Source organism: Callorhinus ursinus, unplaced genomic scaffold (genome assembly GCF_003265705.2).
Source record: "Callorhinus ursinus isolate GAN/ISIS: 27379988/994484 unplaced genomic scaffold, GSC_fseal_2.0 scaffold4, whole genome shotgun sequence".
Classification (NCBI taxonomy): domain Eukaryota; kingdom Metazoa; phylum Chordata; class Mammalia; order Carnivora; family Otariidae; genus Callorhinus; species Callorhinus ursinus.
The window spans coordinates 82,064,678-82,081,335 of record NW_027397066.1 but is presented as its reverse complement, the minus strand read 5'-3'; the positions used below and the strand labels follow the sequence as shown (position 1 = coordinate 82,081,335).

The 16,658-nt window shown below is 43.4% G+C and overlaps 1 pseudogene; it reads right to left on the bottom strand.

Annotated features, from left to right (window-relative positions):
• Positions 1 to 15,373: 15,373 nt before the first annotated feature.
• On the bottom strand, positions 15,374 to 16,257 carry LOC112825510 (ADP/ATP translocase 2 pseudogene; annotated as a pseudogene).
• Between the last annotated feature and the right edge of the window lie 401 nt (positions 16,258 to 16,658).

Sequence of the window (16,658 nt, the reverse complement as noted above, 5' to 3'; positions counted from 1 at the left end):
GTCACCTCGGGCATTTATTAAGAATGCACCAGCAGGTCCAGCTCATCAGCTCCAGAGACAAGCAGCCCAGGTGGTTTTGAAGCAGCCCACACTCTGACAAACAGCTATTCTAAAAGCAGAAAAGGAAAGAAAGAAACCAGCCTTTACTAAATACCTGTCTCCAGTATTTTGAAAAAGCACAACATGAGGGATGTTAAAAAAATAAATAAATAAATGCAGCTTTACTTTTGTCTCCTGCTTCCTCTTCAAGATGTGTTCAGTGAGGAAGGCTTCCCTCTGGTCCAAGTGGGGAGTGTGGTTGATTTTTCTCATTCCCAGGTAGCTTCCTCCACCATAGCGCCACCAGCTCCGGGTTACCCTGCTCCTCAAACACTAACGTGTCTACAGATCACCTGGAGATCTTGTTAAAATGCAAATGAGGAGCGCCTGGGTGGCTCAGTCGTTGAGCATCTTGCCTTCGGCTCAGGTCATGGTCCCAGGGTCCTGGGATCGAGCCCCACATTGGGCTCCCTGCTCCCACAAGAAGCCTGCTTCTCCCTCTCCCACTCCCCCTGCTTGTGTTCCCTCTCTCACTGTGTCTCTGTCAAAAAAAATAAATAAATAAAATCTTAAATGAATAAATAAATAAATAAATAAATAAAATGCAGATGATTCCATGGATCTGGGCTTGGGGGTGGGGGTGGAGGTGGAAGTGGCTGAGGTTTAGCATTTCCAATACGCTCCCAAGGAGCTGGTGCCTCTCCTCCTAGGACCACACTCTGAACAGCAGGAAGTCAAGGACAGAAAGAAGAGATGAATGAGGGTCAGAAATGTGCTATGTGGATTAGTATGAACATGAGCTAGCTTTGGGCCTTCCAGGCCTGGCAGATGTTTAAAGCAATCCATCTTAGGGGGCCCTCATGGCTCTTCAAGAGATTTGTATCACTGGGGTTCTCTGACTTCAGTTACCCTGCCTCGGCTTACACCTCTCTTCTGATTATCACCTACTTTTCCTTCACCAGCCCTTAGACTCTCAGATAGACTTCTGTCTTCTTGCCGCTAGGGTCTCTTTGGCTTGGGATGCCCCCACTGGCCAAGACTAAAAGCTCGCTCTCTGTCTCTCTGTCCGTGTGTGTGTGTGTGTGTGTGTGTGTGTGTGTGTGTGTCTGTGTCTGTGTCTGTGTGTCTGGCTAGCAATAGAAACTCCCCTCGTTGTGCCACCAAAGCAGTTAGTCAGTTCATCTCTCATCCTCTAGATTTGCCTGGTGAGAGACAGACTTTTGCCCACTAAACTCCCAGCTGCAGGGGTCACACACTGAGCTTTCTGTGTCTTCCACCTAAAGTCTCCCTCTCCGGTCTTGAAATTCAGGAGCTATAAGCCCCACACAACCCTCCTTTTAGGAGGGTCACAAAGAGATAGAGCTCAGACTGTCGCTTTCTCCAAAAACGTCTGCCTCACTCAATTATTATGTTACTTGGTAATAGATAAAAGATAATACTATATATTTTTTAAAAAACAAGGGGATAATCAATACAGAATTAAAGATTGTGATTACCTCTGACAGGGTCACAAATTTAGCTTCAGTAGTGTTGCAAGTGTTCTAGTTCTTACAAGGCAGGTTCACACAAATGCTATTATCATGCATTTGAGGGGCACACGGCCCCCAAATACGCTGCTTCGGCTGCTTCGGGAGGCCTGGGATGGAAGGTCCAGGAAGGGAGGCAGCTCTTGCCTGGGGCATTCTGATTCTCCTTCACAGGCCTTTTCTTTCTATATGGTTTTGGATCACCAATGGCCTTTTCCTATCACCTTATTCTAAAGCAGGAGAGCCCAGAGTCCTTTACAGCATGGCAGCTGAGTTCCAAAATAGCAAAAGTAAAAGCTGCCAGGTGGCTGTAAAGGGCTAAACCCTGAATTGGCTGAGTATCACTTCTGCCATTAAACATGTTAGTGGAAGCCAGCCACGTAGCCAGTCAAGTTCAGGGGAAGGGAAATAGAATCCACCTCCTGACAGAAAAAGTGGCATATGCCTACATACAGGGAAGGATGTGTTGTCTGCTATCTTTGAAGAGTATCAATCACATGAAGCCATGGAATATTTTTCCCATAAAAGAAAGGACTGTGGCCTGGGTTATAAAAATTGATCCATTGGGGCACCCGGGGGGCTCAGTCTCGGTTAAGCATCTGCCTTAGGCTCAGATCATGATCCCAGAGTCCTGGGATCGAGTCCCATGTCAGGGTCACAGCTCAGTGGGGAGTCCGTTTCTCCCTTTGCCCTCCCTCACCCCTCTCGTTCTCTCTCTCTCTCTCTCTCACTCTCACTCTTTCCCTCAAATAAATAAATAAGATCTTAAAAAAAAAAACCAGATCTATAGACATGAATCTGAACTTAAGAGAATTTGACTAGGGGCACCTGGGTGGTGCAGTTGGTTAAGCGTCTGACTCTTGGTTTTGGCTCAGAGCTGATCTCAGGGTCATGAGATCAAGCCCTGCATTGGACTCCACGCTCAGCATGGAGTCTGCTTAAGACTCTTTCTCCCCCTCCCTCTGACACTCTCTCCCTAAAAATAAATAAATAAATCTTTTTTAAAAAAAGAGAATTTGATGATTTCCACCTGTTCAAACTGTCATCACTCACATATATTTCTCTAAGGTAAAAGCTTTCACATGTTAACATCAATAAAGAAAGATTACTTGGAAAATAAAAGAAAGGGTCTTCGTTCAGAGAGAAAGGAACATGTGTAAGGACAGGTTGTGGTGTCATCAAATTATGTGCATGTAGCAAACTAAACACCCTCCAAACCTAAATATTTGTGAGGAGGAATGCTTGACTCCAAAAATATTTGCAAAACTGAAAATTAAATAATAGTTAATTCTAACTGATGCCAACTTAGGCAGTGAGTGAAAATTCGTCATTCATTTGCCCTAAATGAGCTTCTTCATTTCACTACCCTGTTTCTGTCAATAGAATCACTCTTCCTCCATCTGTGGAGCTCAAATTCTCTAAATGTGGTAATATCTTTTCCATTGTTCCTCCGACCAGTTCTTCCTTCAACATATTGCTCACATTCACCCGACTCTTCAGCTTGTAACCACAATATAGTCCAGATTTTTATAGCATTAAAACAAATGGACTATAATTTTCTTCCGTCTCTAATTTCATGCCCACGCCCAACCCAGTGCACTTGAACAATGTCATTCTAAAAATGTTTCTTCATCTGTCCGTGTTTCCATTCAAAAATTTTGTTGACTCTTCATACTCTTCACTACTCCTTGATGGGCTGGGAGGATGGTTTTCACAATCAACTTAAGAGATCTTTCTCGAAAAGATTCCTCTCTGGGGCACCTGGGTGGCTCAGTCAGTTGAGTGTCTGACTCTTGATTTTGGCTCAGGTCATGATCTCAGGGTCATGAGATCAAATCCAGAGGCGGGCTCCTCACTCAGCGGGGAGTCTCCTTGAAGATTCTCTCTCTCCCTCTCCCTCTGCCCCTCCCTCCATTCACATGCTCTAGCTCTCTTCCTCAAATAAATAGATAAATCTTTAATAATAAAAAAAGGGGCGCCTGGGTGGCTGAGTTGGTTAAGTGTCTGCCTTCAGCTCAGGTCATGATCCCAGGGTCCTGGGATCGAGCCCCACGTGGAGCTCCCCGCTCAGGGGTGATCCTGCTTTCTCCCTCCCCTTCTTCCTTTCCCCCCGCCTGTGCTGTCTCTCATATCTCTCTCAAATAAATAAATAAAATCTTTAAAAAATTAAAAATTAATTTAAAAAAAGATGCCTGTCTTTGGAGCTCTGTCTACCTGGCTGCTCTCTGCCTGCCGCCCACCACCACCCTACATGCACTCAAAAAGAGAATGGTAGTTACTGGAAGGAGTGTTTCACATCCTTCACGAACTGGTACAGGAAAAAAACACGAGAACAACTGGACAGTAAAGTAAAGTCCAAATTCCCTGTCAGGTACCTGAACTCATATCTAACCTATTTATGTTCTTTTTTTTTTTTTTTTTACCTTAGAGAAATATATGTGAGTGATGACAGTTTGAACAGGTAGAAATCGTCAAATTCTCTTTTTTTTAAAAGATTTATTTTTTTTGAAAGCTGTTTTATTTATTTATTTGAGAGAGAGAATGAGATAGAGCATGAGAGGGGGGAGGGTCAGAGGGAGAAGCAGACTCCCCGCTGAGCAGGGAGCCCAATGCGGGACTCGATCCCGGGACTCCAGGACCATGACCTGAGCCGAAGGCAGTCGCTTAACCAACTGAGCCACCCAGGCTCCCTAACCTATTTATGTTCTTAATATTTTTCCCACTACCCTTGACTGAAAATCAATTACCAATGGAAATAGGATTAAAACAGTAAGGAAACTTGGTCCCCAGTATCATAAAGCTTACCACATAATAGGAGAGAAAAACACTAAACAAAGGAAAACACAAAGGCAGTAGAGAAAGTGGGTTCAGGGCTCCAGAACAGAGAGGAGAAATCTTGCATCAGAATCCTGGTTTCTGAGAGTTTCTCAAAAAAAAAAAAAAAAAGAGAGAGAGAGAGTGAGAGAGAGAGAATGAGTTTCTCTATTTAGGTGTCATGTAATAACTCACTCTCTATGGAAATGTTATACAAGCAACTGTTTATTCTCTTATTCCTAGGCTTACCTCATGCCAAACAAGGGTGTGGGCTAAAAAGAAGGCTCAAGATCCAAAACAACATAACATTTTTTCTGACAGATCCTAAGATATATTCTGGTAGATTTGGTTAACCACCCCGAGTGTCTAAAACAGGAAAGAAAACAAAACAGAACAAAAAAAGGAGAGACTGTGGGTATGTGTTGTTCATTCATATTTTGTGGGTTGTCTTACTGTTTGTTTTGTTGGCTATTTTTATTAATAATAAGCAAAACAGAAAAACAGAGTGAGTCACAAATAGAAGATGCATATTTAGGGTCTCTGGCTAAAGATCAGGAGATGACAAAGAAAGTAAGGAGTGAGGGGGGTGGCTGTCTTGAACTCACTCACTGACTCACGCGAGGGCATCGATTGTGTGTGTCCCTCTCACACTTCCACCAGGGGGAGTGTGGCCTGTGTGAGCAGGTCAGGCGTGTGGGATTATCTTCGCAAGCAACCAGGGATCTAAGAGATGGGAAGAATACACAGGTTTTGGGACCAGACAATCCTAGGTTTGACTCCTGGTTCCAACACTTCCTAGCTGTACGAGCCTCAGTCTCCTCTTCTGTGAAAAGGAAAAGATAAAACCTTTCTTGCAGATGTTTTGGTGCAAATTAACAGATGATATATGTGAAGAGACTGGTTCACGGTAGCTTTCAACGAACTGTAGCTGTTATTTTTGTTAACACTAGGCCAAGGTCACTTCCATTTAACACATGACCCTGTATCCCAGGGACAGAAGCACAGCGAGACTGACCTGTGTCACCAAATCCTACCAACAGCTTAAGGAACCATCAGAACTCACTAGCTGTGGGATCGTAAGCAAAGGTGTTCCACCTCTCTGGCTGTGTTCCCCATACACATGGGGATTGTGTCATCTAACTTCTAAGAATTCAGAGAAATTGTTATTTTACAGTTCAGGTCAGCTTAGTGCCTTGATATTTTTAAAAATGTTGATGGGCCTGTTGGTAAGCACTCAGTAAATGGCAAATGTTGTTATTACTATTCTCCTTTTACAAATTAAAAAAAGAGGCGAAAGATTGACATTGTTATTTTCAAGATGTTGAATTTCCAAACCTCTTACTTACCAAATGACATCACCTCTTACTACTACCCATGAGCACAGATTAATTTAGACCTGTCTTCAAATTATCTTTTCAGATCTTTTTTTTTCTTTCTGTATTTTGTTTTCCTTGCAAGGGAGGCATTAATGTTTTTACAAAGAGTCCTACTGGATTATCCATTTTATAGGCACTAGTGAGAGTTAATTGTAAAGACTTTTGGTTGGGAGATTGGAACATAAGCACAAATAAATTTCATCGTTACCATCTTCTAAGATGACCATGGTTAAGCTTCCAATAATGTGCAAGTGACTAAAAATTAGATAATACATATTTTGGTCATTAGCCCTCTTACTCTAGTGTAGCTCCCTCAAATTCCAGAAGATGCAGACTTTTTACGATGCCTCATCTAAGGGACTTCAGAGTCATTTCACCTTCAGGACCTCTGGGATCTCTGTAGGATCAAACCAGATCATGTGGCAGGAGTAGTTCTTGGACATGAAGCGTATTTCTTATAAATAGGTAAGCACTGGGTGGCCAGTAGAGAATACCTTATTATTTTAAGCTTTCATTTGGAGGGCAGATCAAATTGAGTCCACACAAATGTGACTTCAGCTGAAGATAATGTGGGCCCATCAACATTTTTAAAAAATATCATTTGACTCTGGCTCAACACTCAAGGAGACCGTCCTCAGCACCAGGCCCTGGGCTGGACCCTGTAACAGAGTTGATTAAAGTAGACCCTTACATTTTTTTTCCCCTGGTGCTGAACTTCCAGAGCATTGACTGGCACCTTTCTCCATACATTAAGCCTCGTACATTCTTCTTTGTCAAGCTATCCTTCTCTTGGTTCTCTGTGATAGAGAATCATGAGTTTCTGTTCTGCAGCAATTCATCAGATAATTGTTCTCTTCCCTTGATTGACTTCATGTAGACACAGTCAAGGTAGGTCAAGATAACCTGTTTTCCCTAAAATAGTTGTGTGTGTGTGTGTGTGTGTGTGTGTGTGTGTGAACTCTATGCACAGTGTGGGCCTTGAACTCACAACCCCGGGATCGAGAGTCCTATTCTCTAGAGACTGAGCCAGCCAGGCACCCCAGTAGTTCTTTTTCTCTTATCCCAAACAAAGCATCTGTGGCCCTAGCCTGAACCTCTAGCAGACACGGTGCTTGGCGAATAAAAGGTGCTTTATAAGCATTTGGTTGATTACATTTAGACTTTTCATTTTATTTTATTGTTCACAGAAGTACTGCTTCGCCCTTATAGAAACAGATTGGGTTGTGTACTTGGAATACACTCCTTTGCAAGAGCCCTCACAGTCAAACCACAAGGCTGACGGCTGTAGGACAAAGAGTGCAGCACACCGTGCATCCAGCCTGACCAGGACAGTGGGCTCCCCCAGGCCACTCCTAAGCAGGAGAGCAGTAGACAAGTTGCTTCATCTCCCTGAACATCTCCTTCCTAATCTGCACATTAAGAACAATAATCCCCACCTCATGAGGTTGCTTTGAAGATTAAATAATATCCTGAAGGTAAAGAGCATGGTACCTCTGCCATGTAATCAATGCTCATTTCCTTTGTTTTCTTCTCCCCCTACCAAAATTTACCTTTGCCATGAGGTTCGCCCAAAAAAGGAAAAGGTCTCCCAAAATTGCTCTTACTTCAAGGATTATAGATTCTCTTACTCAGCCTACTACTCAAGAAGTGTCAGGCACATTCCAAACTCCAAAGGAAATTAAATGCCGTTCCCCTGCCACCCACTCTCCCCACCGGTGTCCCAGAGCACATTAAAATAACATTAGGGCAATGATTTAAGCTGAAAGTTGGGCTGCCAGGGAAAGCGCCGGGCCCCGCTCCCCCCAGGCGTAGCTACACCTATGGGCACAGCCACAGCACCGCCCTGGCTGGCTGACGTCACAGCTTCAGGATGTTTCTGCCCTGGCAGCCATGGGAAGGCACGCGAGGAGCGGGGAACCTGGCGCCTCTGGGTCATTGAAAAAGCCTGCTGGGGACCCCCAGTGGTCATCGGGAGTCATAGGTTTCTTTACAAAAAGAAGAAAGCTTGCGGCCTCAGGGAGAATATCTAGGATTCAATTATGTCTGTTTTCTTTCCCCCAGTACCTAGGGTTTTTTCTCAGAAGTTAGTGGGATAAGCAAGCAAGCACTTTAAAACCGAAACAGGCCTCAGGTTTAGACATCGGAGTCCTGTGTGACATGGACATCAAAAAGATGACTTCTGGTTGGGAGGGAGATCTGAAATGTGCCTCGAAATCCTCGGCAGGAAAGCAGGAGGCAGAGCAAGCCAATTAAGGATGGGAGAATGTACTAGAGGGTACTGCTTTTCAGGAGGAGAGCCGTGGCGGGGACTGCATTGCAGGGGCCCTCTCCTTGCATGCGTGTCTGCAGACACAGAAGGGAGTGAGGACTTAAGTCAAGGGTGTCCTGCTTGTAAACAAACTGTTGTAGCTTGTGTATTTCTGCTTCCTGAGTCTTCATCCCTCTAACCCTAGTGAAAATATACAATAAAGCTGCATAATGCTAAGAATAAATAATAAAGGGTTCAGTCTCGTCTCCAGAGGTGTCTAGAGAACAGAGATGGACCCAACAGGAATTTATTTACACAAAGTACCAAGACACCCCTGGGTCGGAACTTTTCCCTTTGAGGAAAGACTGGGGGATACAAGCTTGTTTGAAGGAGGGCTGGTGGGGGTGATTTTGAACACATCATAGTTTTTGTCACTCAGATTAATCTCCTGCTCAGCCCTCTAAGCTTTCCCTTGCTCTTTGCAATGATGACGCCCAGGGCTCACCCCTCCTTCAGCAGTTGGAAGATATCAAGTCACCATGTGTGACACCCTCTCTGAGAAGGAGCACTATCTCAGTAGTGCCCAGAGACAGCATCCTGGGCTTAGCCATTAAGGACCCCATCTTCAGAAAGTTGTCACCTTAGGGTCCCTGGCAGTCCCTACTGACTGCCTTGCCCTAGTGGCCACTAGAGGTAGAGCTACCATTTCGGGGCATCAGCAATGACAGGAAACATGACCCGAGACATAAGCAGGAGAGGAAAATTGCAGACAACATAGGGAGCCAGTAGTGTGTTCACTCATGCATCCTTCAAGCATGCTTGCTGTGGTGGATGGAATGGTGGCCCCCCAAAAATAGATGTCCATATTCAACCCCCCCTCAACCTGTGGACATGACCTTATTTGAAAGGACTTTTCAGTTGTAATGAAGTTAAGGATCTTGAGATGAGACAATCCTGGATTATCTGGGTGGGCCCTAAATCCAATGACGAGTGTCCACAGAGGAAAAACACAGAGAGGTAGGGGAGAAGGTCCTGTGAACACTGAGGCAGAGATTGGAGTTACTTAGCCGCAAGCCAAGGAATGCCTGGAGCCACCAGAAGCTAGAAGAGGAAAGACCTCTCCTCACAAACCCTTTGAAGGCAGCATGACCTACCAGCGCCTGGCCTCCAGAACTGTGAAAGAATAGATTGCTATTGTTTTAAGCCATCAGCTTATGGTAATTTTTTAAGGATTTATTTATTTATTCTAGAGAGAGGAGTGTGCACAAGCAGGGGAGGAGCAGAGGGTGAGAGAGAGAGAATCCCAAGCAGACTCGCCGCTGAGCACAGAGCCCATGGGAGGCTCGATCTCACAACCCTGAGATGATGACTTGAGCCAAAATCAAGAATCAGATGCTCAACCGACTGAACCGCCCAGATGCCCCAGCTTACGGTAATTTTCAAAGGCAGTTCCAGGAAAGTAATACATTTGCAAAAAGTATTTATTGAGCACATTCACTATGCCAAACACCATGCCTGGGACAGGGGATAGAGCAGTGAACAAAACAAAGACTCTCATAGAGCTTATCTTACAAGGAAGAAAGAGATTAACACACTGATGAATAAACAAACAAGAAACTGTCTGAGAATGAAAAGTCCTACAAATAAATATTTCAAACATGGTGATTTGGCAAGGAGTAACTGAGGAATGCTACTCCAGACAGGGTAATTCAGAAAGGCCTCTTCGAGGAGGTAACATTTTAGCTGATACCATTCAGAAATGCCCAGAAAAAATTGGGAGGAATCAGAGTAGGGCTAGACTTTTTCCAAAGGGAGTCAGGAAAAAGCCAGAAAAAAAAAAAAAAATGCTATTTTGTAACTATTACTGTGCTCAATTTAAGAGCCCCAGATGGTTTTCTAAACTGTGTTCCTTGGAGCCCTGAGGTGTCCTGCTACAATCTCTTCGAGAGCCACAACTGGAGGGAGATGTGGAGGGGATTCAGGCAGGCCCCTGTGTCCCCGATGTCTCTGCCAATCAGAAAAGCAGCAGGCCCGCCAACTTTATGTACATACAGCTTCCAAATAAGCTTTTACTGAAGAAAGTATTCCACGCTTAGAGAAAATTTAAAAAACACTGCCTCAAGTTGGCGCAGCTTAAGAAACATGAAATTATGCTATGTAGCCTGTGTTTTATCCAGGGCTCTCTGCCCTTCCAAGTACAGCCAATAGTTCACTAGGATGTGCACCGGCTGAGGAAGGGCATGGAACTTTCCTCCTTCCTCAAAGATTCTGTCTTCTCTTTGATTGACAACCACCCTTCCAAAATCTCTACTTTCTCCTCAGAAAAGGAGGCTTCGCTTAACTAAAACATACTTGACTTAACTAAAGGACATACTTGGATTATGTGGAATATTTTTTAACTTTATCACACGAAAGTTCGGTTTTCACACTTTGCCTAAATATTTTCTCAGGATCCCCCTACCCTGGTAAGATGAAGCGATTGCTTCACAATAGGGCTAAATGAAGCCAAGGACCAAACAGAACTTCCAGTTGGCAGCAATCTCCTCCCCTCTGTAGGCATACACAAAGAACTCAGCAGCAGTGGGATACGCTAAAGTTGAAGAAGTCTGTGGATTTGACCAGGCCAATTCCAGACTTCTTAGACCCCACATTTACCTGTTAGAATTAGATCATCTGTGAGTCACAGAAAAAACTGAATATCGGTGGCTTAAACAAGAGAGAATAGTTTTATTTCTCTCTTGAGGAAGTCTAGGTGGTCAGGCCAAGCCCGGTATGACTCTTGACACTGTGAGGGACTTGGGTTCCTTCCATCTTGTTGCTCTGTCACGCAGGGGACTTCTATCCCAAGGTCACTTCGTGTTTCAAAATGGCTTGCTCTCTCCAAATTTTTACCAACAGGAAGGACGGACAAAAGTGGGGGTGAGAAAGGACATGTCTTTCCATTTTAAAGACGCTTCCTGGAAGTTGCCATCAGTAGTTCTGCTTAAATTTCACTGGACAAAACTTAGCCACAAAAGAGCTGAGAAATGTAGTCTTTTTTTCCAAGTAGTCATGTGCAAGCTTAAAATGAGGGCTTTTATTACTGCCTTCTGCCTACCTGTGTAGGCTTCCCTTGCTCTGTGCTCAGTGCTCACTCCCACACCCTGAGCTCTGCAGCATGGTCCTGCTCCCAGGGCCTTGAACAGATCAGCTCCGTCCAACAGAAAGTCTTTGCATGTGCTCTTCTTCTCTGGGTCACTTTCCCCAGCCCCACAGCCCACCCTCCTTATCTATTTAATTCCTGTTTATCCTCCAGAACTCAATCAACCCTCCCGGTCCCAAACAGGGTCAAGGGTGCCACTACCTGATCTCAGAGGAGCATATGTTTCTCATCTATAGCACTTACCACAATTGCATTTTGACATTTCCTTGTGTGGTTATTTGATTCCTGATTATCTCCTCCTTTAAACAGTATGCCAGCTCATCTATCATTCTCAGCTGTGTCCCCAGTACCCCCTGTATTCCTTGCTTAGTATCTGTATTTAGAAGATGCCCAATAAATATGAGTTATCCCATTAAATTCTGTGCTTCACAAACATGGTGCAAATTTCCCTGAAAAAAAAATCTATTTATGATAACTACAACATATATGACTCATTATAAATTTTCCTTCCGTTTCATCTGCCAAATAATAAAATAAAATATAAATTTTTCCTTCTTCATAGTCTGGAAAGTCTGAAAGCGTTTTTCTCAGGGGCAGGGTTTCTTATATTGGTGAACTTAGGGGCGGGAGAGTAGAGGAAGAGGGTTTGTTTCATTTCTGTCTTTAAGTCTTCCCAAGAGTTCCAGGACCTGGGTGTTTTTTTCTTCCCAAATTTATGTGTGGCGAGCCTTACATTTTTGTACCAATCCACCCTAGGATAATATTTCTTAAATACACTCTAATCAGAGTAGCAGCCTTGCTTTAATAGTTGAGTCAATCTGACCTAATTTTAGTAATATAGACAACAGTTTTGGTGCTATAACTTGAGCAGTCCCCTATCAACAGCTTTATTGAAAAATATCCTGCTGTGTAATTCACCAGCACTCACTGTTTTGGGGAGGTGATGGAATTGGGGCTTGTTCAGGGGATCAGAATTACACAACTCCCAGCACTAATCTTTTACTGGAACTGAGTCACATCCTTCTGTATCTTCTTTGTGTAGAAATAGCCATGAATAATAAAATAATTATGGGATAGAGAAAAAAGAATCAAGAGCCAACTATACCTTGCAGTGTTTTCCAATTGTGGCCTTCTACATGATTCTATTGTTATATTACCTTGAATCAAATGGTGTTCTTTTTTTTAATTTTTAATTTTTTTTTTTGAGAGAGAGAGAGAGAGTGCGTGAGCATGAGAGAGAGAGTGGAGTGAGCAGGGGGAAGGGGCAGAGGGAGAGAGAGAATCTTAAGCTTGACATGGGGCTCGATCTCAAGACCCTGAAATCATGACCTGAGCCAAAATCAAGAGTCTTGTCACTTAACCGTCAGAGCCACCCAGGTGCCCTGAATCATATATTGTTCTTAATAATGATAAAATGATAATAGTAGCTAATATTTATGGAGCAGTTACCATATGCCAGGCAGAGCCATCAACATAAAGCATTAGAGAACAGTTGGTTAATCTAATATTACAAAACCAAATACGCTGGAGCACCCTATATTTGAAATTAACTGTGTCTGGCAGTATATGTATATATAAATAGTACACAAATCCCCTACCCGCGAATTGGGTACAACTCCTAAGACTCTAACTTGACCTCTTTTCCTTCCACATCCAGGTCTTGCATACGCTTCCATGGATACCCTTCCTTCTCACTTGGGTTTCAAAGTCGTAAAATAAAGTTTAATTATATGCACACAGAAGCCAAATAATAAAATTGAGACCTAAAGAAATGACCAAGGCAGACACTTTTATATTTTTTAGACAAAGAAACATAAATACAGAATTTGGGCTGGAGGCTGGAGTCATAAATTAGTAAAAGTAACAGGATTTGTTTAAATAGGCTTCTTTGGCCCTGAATTCCCCACCTCTGACAAAATGGACATCCCCCTACCTCGCGGTGTAGGGAGGGTACGTTTCCCATGGGATATTTATTTCCCACTTTTTGGAACCAAAACCAGGAGTGGTCCGAGTGTTCTTGCACTGGCTGTTTCTTAAGTAACTTTAATTCAAAATAATAACTATGCCAAAGTGGCACATTTGGGGAGCAGCCTCCCCTGTACCCCCACACTACCTCTTTAGGCTCTCAGAGATTTATTTCTTAGGTGTGTTTCCCCTACCAAAGTATAGTTAGGTGAGAATCTAATACACTGATAAGCAACCCACAGACTGCAAGCTTTATGCAGCCCACTTGGTTTTGTGACACTGTCCCTAATGTAACTTCAGGAGCAACACATGAGAATATTAATATTGACAAATGATATCCTCCCATATATACATATTTATAAAATCTTCTATGTTTTTTCTTGCTTCCAGGCCTCTACACTTTCTGTTCCCTCTGTCTGAAACCCACTGCCTCCTTCTCCCTGGCAAATTCTGAATCATCCACTAGATCTCAACTTTCACATCTCTCTAAATCCAAATATCCAATGGATACTCTTACTGTGTATCATTTATCATGCTATATCACACAGGTGCTATTTGTCTTTATTGCTCAATGGACTATACGCTTCAGAACAGTGAGGATCATGTCTTCCATTTGCTTATTTTATTTCTTGCAGAAAACGCAGGTAAAATAAATATCTGTTGAGATGTATATAAACATATTGAGTATTTATCACAGCTCTGGCAATGACCAAGGACATATGTCTTCAACACTGCTTCATGGCCCAGCGTAAGTTGCCCAGTTCTTGAACATAAACTGCACCAGATTCTTTTGCTTTCATTGCAAAAACAATAGCTATTCAGCCACGTGAATATAAACAGACCCATCCAACTACCCCCATCACAAAATAAATGAACACTTCAGGATTCCTTGCCATCAAATGTATCTCCAGTAAGTCGCCAGTTAGACGGACTGAAAAAATTATGGAAGACTACTTAATGTGAGAACTTATCTAAATATTTGAATACATTGATGATGTTTCTAAAATGCTCAACACTTGCAATGGTTCCCTAGTATCTGTAGAATAAAAATCCATATATCTGAGGCAGGCATTCAAGGCAACCACAACCTTGCTCCCTCCTACCTTCCTAGCCCTTTCTTCCCAACTCATCACACAGTCTATATTCTAGGCAAATGGTTTGTTTTTCTCCATATAAGCCCAATATGTGCAATCTTTTGCATCATAATGATAATAACAGACCCTCAGAGAGTCTATCAGGTGCCAGGCCCTCTTCCAAGTGCTTTACATATGTTAACTCACTTAATCTTTACAACAACACTATTTGGTAGGTATTATTACAATCCTCATTTTAGAGATGAGGAGCCTGAGGCACATTGCTTAAGGTCAAATGATTAGTATGCAGCAAAGCCTGGATATGAGGCGTCTAACCCTGTGTCTCTCGCCATCCAGCAGACTAGCCCAGGCTCGTTCGCAGAGGGTAGCAAATTTCCAAGAGCGAGCGATGGCACAAAGGTCCTGCTGAGGTCTAGGCTCAGAACTGACACAGTATCATACCCACTGCATTCTATTAGGCAAAGCAAGTCATAATGCCAGGTCATATTCCAGGGGAGGAGAAATATTCTGTTTATTGAAAGGAGAACGGCAAAGTCACATGTGGATACAGGGAAGGAAATAATGGCAATCAATTTGCAAGTGCTCTACCACACATGGCCAAAACTAGCTGCCAAGAAGGGTGAGAGAGTCTTCAAGTGGCAGCCATAAACTCATGAGCAGGAAGAACAGATTCAGTGGGAACAAATTAGCAAGCAGTCTGTAAGGGTTGTTGTTGTTGTTGTTGTTTTTTAATTTCAGATATATTTTATTTCTTCAAATTTATTTATCAGGAGTGACTGAAATAAAAAATATAATTGAGTCCCATCATCATGGAAATGGCTTTAAGGGAAAACGGGTCAGATGAATATCACTGCTTCCCATTTTCAACCAGTAAGAGTGGCCACTGATAAACAGCCAACAGTCTATCAAGAATGCTCAGTCGGTTAAGCGTCCAACCCGTGATTTCAGCTCAGGTCATGATCTCAGGGTTATGGGATCGAGCCCCACGTCGGGCTCCCTGCTCAGCGTGGAGCCTGCTTAAGATTTTCTCTCTCCCTCTGCTCCTCCCCCACCCCATTTGCATGCATGCTGTCTCTCTCAAATAAATAAATCTTTAAAAAAAAAGAATGCTTAAGATATGTTATATAATACAACCTGCTTGTTCACAAGGGGAACACCTAGGCAATAACTTATGTGAACTTCTTGATTTCATCATACAAAACAAGCACAAAATCACCACCCATGCCTCCGAGAACATTGGACCACGCGCCCTTGAAAAGAGCTTTGTTTCCTTCATCACAAGCAACCTTCCTCCAGCAATCAAGCGTGCCTGCCTACGTGATGTCAGTTCCTTTGCACCCTGACTCCATCATCATATGGTGACCAACAGTGTCAAATGGATAGGCAGTCAACCCAGCAACCGCTGTGACAGATTGTGCGATCATCCAGCTGATAAAGATGTGAGTGTTCTTGGGATCTGGAAGCATTCCCTTTGCAGTGTCATAGATACTGAAGTAAGCAGCTTGGGAGATGAGAATACCCTGCACAGACACACTAAAGACTTGGTACAGGCCCTTCATCCCATCAGACTTGTAGATCTTAGTCAGGCAGTCATCGAGGCCTCGGAATTCCCTTTTAGCTCCAACTTTGCCCACATCAGCTACTAGACAGGTACGGGCAAAATCAAGAGGATACACAAAACCCAAGGATGTGGTCCTAGCGGCACCACCTGATGCCAGATTCCCTGCAAAGTAGCGCCAAAACTGGGTTCTCTTGTCCACACCACCCAGGAAGATCTGCTTGTATTTATCTTTGAAGGCAAAGGTGAGAACCTGGGTGGGAAAGCATCTGATGACATTGGCTAGATTACCATGCCAGAAGGACAGGACTCCCTGCTCCCTGGGGATGCGAAGCCCTCGTATTGCTTATCTGCAGTGATTTGCTTGCAGGCATGCTGCACCTGCAGCAGCAGCAGCTTGACCCAGTGGATGGGTGCAACCACGGTCTTGGAGATGGCCATGGCCTCTCCACCCGCCAGCAAGTTCTTGGCAAGGGACACAGCAGCATCTATCATGGTGAAAGGAGAAAGGAGGCAGGCAACTGTGGAGCAGTCTGTAAAGATTTCAATTATCCCCTAAATCTAATCAGAATCACTACAGAATAGTTTTGGAGAACTTGACAATTTGATTCTAAAATTTACGCAGAAAAGCAAATGGCTTTTCTAGATAAGAAGAGCCAAGACAATGCTAAAGAAGAGCAAGATGGGGACACTTGTCCTTGCAGATGTCAAGACCATTGGAGCAGGCCAGAGATCAGAAACAAACTCACGTATACAGGAAAGCTCAGTTATAAAGGAGCATGTATTACGAATCTGTGGAAAACTAAAGATTTGGTGAAAGGCAAACCCAGAAAAACTTTAGAAGGCAATATCGAATATCTTTACAATGTGGGAGAAAAGAAGGAGCTCTTAGGCAA